Raw genomic sequence first — 6,000 nt, forward strand, 5'->3', positions numbered from 1 at the left:
CCGGAGTACAGGGTTCCTACAATACTGTACCTCGCACTTCCAGGACTCATGTCCGGAGTACAGGGTTCCTACAATACTGTACCTCGCACTTCCAGGACTCATGTCCGGAGTACAGGGTTCCTACAATACTGTACCTCGCACTTCCAGGACTCATGTCCGGAGTACAGGGTTCCTACAATACTGTACCTCGCACTTCCAGGACTCATGTCCGGAGTACAGGGTTCCTACAATACTGTACCTCGCACTCTGTCCAGGACTCATGTCCGGAGTACAGGGTTCCTACAATACTGTACCTCGCACTTCCAGGACTCATGTCCGGAGTACAGGGTTCCTACAATACTGTACCTCGCACTTCCAGGACTCATGTCCGGAGTACAGGGTTCCTACAATACTGTACCTCGCACTTCCAGGACTCATGTCCGGAGTACAGGGTTCCTACAATACTGTACCTCGCACTTCCAGGACTCATGTCCGGAGTACAGGGTTCCTACAATACTGTACCTCGCACTTCCAGGACTCATGTCCGGAGTACAGGGTCCCCACAATCTTTTCATAAATGATACCTTTGTTTATTAGCATGAAATAAATTATATGAAGAACAAACAAAAGAATACTGGAACTTACTGATACCTTAATAATATATAAACATTTGTCTGCGTAACACCAAGCATGTTGGAAGATTATTAATACTGCTCTGACTACTGAACATTGTGTAAGTAACATAAAAAGGCACAATACCGTGAATGGAACGATACACATATAACGATACACAAATAATGATGTTCTCAACATGTTTTTATTAAACTGCTCTTCAAAAGAAGTACTTTGATAATGGTGAAGGATCTTTGTTACTGGTGAATGGTCTTTGAAACAGGTGAATGTTCTTTGATGCTGGTGAATGGTCTTTGAAACAGGTGAATGTTCTTTGATGCTGGTGAATGGTCTTTGAAACAGGTGAATGTTCTTTGATGCTGGTGAATGGTCTTTGAAACAGGTGAATGTTCTTTGATGCTGGTGAATGGTCTTTGATACAGGTGAATGTTCTTTGATGCTGGTGAATTGTGTTTGATGCTGGTGAATGATCTTTGATACTGGTGAATTGTCTTTGATGCTGGTGAATGGTCTTTTATACTGGTGAATTGTCTTTGATGCTGGTGAATGGTCTTTGATACTGGTGAATGTTCTTTGATGCTGGTGAAGGGTCTTTGATACTGGCGAATTGTCTTTGATACAGGTGAATGTTCTTTGAAGCTGGTGAATGGTCTTTGATAATGTTGAATGGTCTTTGATGCTGGTGAAGGGTCTTTGATGCTGGTGAATGGTCTTTGATGCTGGTGAATGATCTTTCATACTGGCGAATGGTCTTTGATGCTGGTGAATGTTCTTTGATGCTGGTGAATGGTCTTTGATACTGGTGAATGGTCTTTGATGCTGGTGAATGTTCTTTGATGCTGGTGAAGGGTCTTTGATCCTGGTTAATTGTCTTTGATACTGGTGAATTGTCTTTGATACTGGTGAAGGGTCTTTGGTGAAGGGTCTTTGATGCTGGTGAAGGGTCTTTGATCTTTGATGAAGGGTCTTTGATGCTGGTGAAGGGTCTTTGATCTTGTGAATGGTTTGATGCTGGTGAAGGGTCTTTGATTTGAATGATGCTGGTGAAGGGTCTTTGATGCTAGTGAAGGGTCTTTGATGCTGGTGAAGGGTCTTTGATACTGGTGAAGGTCTTTGATGCTGTGAAGGGTGTTTGATACTGGTGAAGGGTCTTTGATGCTGGTGAAGGGTCTTTGGTCTTTGATGCTGGTGAAGGGTCTTTGATGCTGGTGAAGGGGATCTGATGAAGGGTCTTTGATGCTGGTGAAGGGACTTTGATACTGGTGAAGGGTCTTTGATGATGGTGAAGGGACTTTCATGCTGGTGAAGGGTCTTAGATGCTGGTGAATGTCTTTGATGCTGGTGAAGGGTATTGGATGCTGGTGAATGGTCTTTGATACTGGTGAAGGGTCTTTGATGCTGGTGAAGGGTCTTTGATGCTGGTGAAGGGCATTGGATGCTGGTGAATGGTCTTTGATACTTGTGAAGGGTCTTTGATGCTGGTGAAGGGTCTTTGATGCGGGTGAAGGGTCTTTGATGCTGGTGAATGGTCTTTGATCCTGGTGAAGAGTATTCGATACTGGTGAAATGCTGGTGAAGGGTCTTTGATGCTGGTGAACTGGTGGGTCTTTGATGCTGGTGGTGAAGGGTCTGGTGAAGGGTTTGATACTGGTGAAGGGTCTTTGATATGGTGAAGGGTCTTTGATGCTGGTGAAGGGTCTTTGATGCTGGTGAAGGGTCTTTGATGCTGGTGAAGGGTCTTTGATGCTTTGAAGGGTCTTTGATACTGGTGAAGGGTCTTTGATGGGTCTTTGATGCTTTTGAAGGGTCTTTGATGCTGGTGAAGGGTCTTTGATGCTGGTGAAGGGTCTTTGATGGTCTTTGTGAAGGGTCTTTGATGCTGGTGAAGGGTCTTTGATGCTGGTGAAGTTGGTCTTAGATGCTGGTGAATGTCTTTGATGCTGGTGAAGGGTATTGGATGCTGGTGAATGGTCTTTGATACTGGTGAAGGGTCTTTGATGCTGGTGAAGGGTCTTTGATGCGGGTGAAGGGTCTTTGATGCTGGTGAATGGTCTTTGATCCTGGTGAAGAGTATTCGATACTTTTGAACTGTCTTTGATATGGGTGAAGGGTTTTTGATGCTGGTGAAGGGTCTTTGATGCGGGTGAAGGGTCTTTGAATGGTCTTTGACACTTTGATGATGCTGGTGAAGGGACTTTGATGCTGGTGAAGGGTCTTTGATACTGGTGAAGGGTCTTTGATGCTGGTGAAGGGTCTTTGATACTGGTGAAGGGTCTTTGATACTGGTGAAGGGTCTTTGATACTGGTGAAGGGTCTTTGATGCTGGTGAAGGGGATGCTGGTGAAGGGTCTTTGATACTGGTGAAGGGTCTTTGATGCTGGTGAATGGTCTTTGATACTGGTGAAGGGTCTTTGATGCTGGTGAAGGGTCTTTGATACTGGTGAAGGGGATCTTTGATACTGGTGAAGGGTCTTTGATACTGGTGAAGGGTCTTTGATACTGGTGAAGGGTCTTTGATACTGGTGAAGGGTCTTTGATGCTGGTGAAGGGTCTTTGATGCTGAAGGGTCTTTGATTTGATGCTGGTGAAGGGTCTTTGATACTGGTGAAGGGTCTTTGGTCTTTGATACTGGTGAAGGGTCTTTGATGCTGGTGAAGGGTCTTTGATACTGGTGAAGGTCTTTGATGCTGGTGAAGGGTCTTTGATGCTTGTGAAGGGTCTTTGATACTGGTGAAGGGTCTTTGATGTCTTTGATACTGGTGAAGGGTCTTTGATGCTGGTGAATGGTCTTTGATACTGGTCTTTGATACTGGTGAAGGGTCTTTGATACTGGTGAAGGGTCTTTGATGGTGAAGGGTCTTTGTTGAAGGGTCTTTGATGCTGGTGAAGGTCTTTGATCTTTGATACTGGTGAAGGGTCTTTGATACTGGTGAAGGGTCTTTGATACTGGTGAAGGGTCTTTGATGCTGGTGAAGGGTCTTTGATGCTGGTGAAGGGTCTTTGATGCTGGTGAAGGGTCTTTGATGAAGGGTCTGGTGAAGGGTCTTTGATGCTGGTGAAGGGTCTTTGACTGGTGAATGGTCTTTGATGGTGAAGGGTCTTTGATACTGGTGATAGGTCTGCTGTGAGGGTCTTTGATACTGGTGAAGGGTCTTTGATCTGGTGAAGGTCTTTTGATGCTGGTGAAGGGTCTTTGATGCTGGTGAAGGGTCTTTGATGCTGGTGAATGGTCTTTGATGCTGGTGAATGGTCTTTGATACTGGTGAATGTACTTTGATGCTGGTGAAGGGTCTTTGATGCTGGTGAAGGGTCTTTGATGCTGAAGGGTCTTTGATGTGAACTGGTGGTCTTTGAAGGGTCTTTGGTGAAGGGTCTTTGATGCTGGTGAAGGGTCTTTGATGCTGGTGAATGGTCTTTGATACTGAAGGGTCTTTGATGCTGGTGAAGGGTTTTTGATGCTTTGAAGGGTCTTTGATGCTGGTGAAGGGTCTTTGATACTGTGTGTCTTTGATGCTGGTGGTCTTTGATGCTGGTGAAGGGTCTTGGATGCTGGTGAATGGTCTTTGATACTGGTGAAGAGTATTCGACACTTTTGAATTGTCTTTGATACGGGTGAAGGGTCTTTGATGCGGGTGAAGGGTCTTTGATGTTGCTGAAGGGTCTTTGATGCTGGTGAAGGGTATTGGATGATGGTGAAGGGTCTTTGATGCTGGTGAAGGGTATTGGAAGTTGGTGAAGGGTCTTTGATGCTGGTGAAGGGTTTTTGATACTGATGAAGGGTCTTTGATACTGGTGAAGGGTCTTTGATACTGGTGAAGGGTCTTTGATACTGGTGAAGGGTCTTTGATACTGGTGAAGGGTCTTTGATACTGGTGAAGGGTCTTTGATACTGGTGAAGGGTCTTTGATACTGGTGAATGGTGAAGGGTCTTTGATGCTGGTGAAGGGTCTTTGATGCTGGTCTTTGATGCTGGTGAAGGGTCTTTGATACTGGTGAAGGGTCTTTGATACTGGTGAATTGTCTTTGATACTGGTGAATGGTTGATTTGATAGGGTCTTTGATGGTGAAGGGTCTTTTGATGACTGGTGATGCTTGGTGAAGGGTCTTTGATGCTGGTGAAGGGTCTTTGATGCTGGTGAAGGGTCTTTGATGCTGGTGAAGGGTCTTTGATGCTGGTGAAGGCTCTTTGATGGTCTTTGATACTGGTGAAGGGTCTTTTGATGCTGGTGAAGGGTCTTTGATGCTGGTGAAGAGTCTTTGATACTGGTGAAGGGTCTTTGATACTGGTGAAGGGTCTTTGATGCTGGTGAAGGGTCTTGATGATGAATGGTCTTTGATACTGGTGAATGGTCTTTGATGCTGGTGAAGGGTCTTTGATGCTGGTGAATGGTCTTTGATGCTGGTGAAGGGTCTTTGAAGGGATGCTGGTGAAGGGTCTTTGATGCTGGTGAAGGGTCTTTGATTTGAAGGGTCTTTGATGCTGTGAAGGGATCTTTGGTCTTTGATACTGGTGAATGGTCTTTGATGCTGGTGAAGGGTCTTTGATACTGGTGAAGGGTCTTTGATGATACTGGTGACGGGTCTTTGATACTGGTGAAGGGTCTTTGATACTGGTGAAGGGTCTTTGATGCTGGTGAAGGGCATTGGATGCTGGTGAAGGGTCTTTGATACTGGTGAAGGGTCTTTGATACTGGTGAATGGTCTTTGATGCTGGTGAAGGGTCTTTGATGCTGGTGAAGGGTCTTTGATGCTGGTGAAGGGTCTTTGATGCTGGTGAAGGGTCTTTGATGCAGGTAAAGGGTCTTTGATGCTGGTGAAGGGCATTGGATGCTGGTGAATGGTCTTTGATACTGGTGAAGAGTATTCGACACTTTTGAATTGTCTTTGATACGGGTGAAGGGTCTTTGATGCTGGTGAAGGGTCTTTGATACGGGTGAAGGGTCTTTGATGCTGGTGAAGGGTCTTTGATGTTGCTGAAGGGTCTTTGATGCTGGTGAAGGGTATTGGATGATGGTGAAGGGTCTTTGATGCTGGTGAAGGGTCTTTGATGCTGGTGAATGACTGGTGAAGGGTCTTTGATGCTGGTGAATGGTCTTTGATGCTGGTGAATGGTCTTTGATACTGGTGGTGAAGGGGATCTTTGATGCTGGTGAAGGGTCTTTGATACTGGTGAAGGGTCTTTGATGCTGGTGAATTGAAGGGTCTTTGATACTGGTGAAAGGTCTTTGATCTTGAAGGGTCTTTGATGAAGGGTCTTTGCTGAAGGGTCTTTGTGAAGGGTCTTTGATACTGGTGAACTTTGGTGAAGGGTCTTTGATGCTCTTTGATGTGAAGGGTCTTTGATGCTGGTGAAGGGTCTTTGATGCTGGTGAAGGGTCTTTGATGCTG

Source organism: Cherax quadricarinatus, chromosome 99 (genome assembly GCF_038502225.1).
Source record: "Cherax quadricarinatus isolate ZL_2023a chromosome 99, ASM3850222v1, whole genome shotgun sequence".
NCBI classification, from domain to species: domain Eukaryota; kingdom Metazoa; phylum Arthropoda; class Malacostraca; order Decapoda; family Parastacidae; genus Cherax; species Cherax quadricarinatus.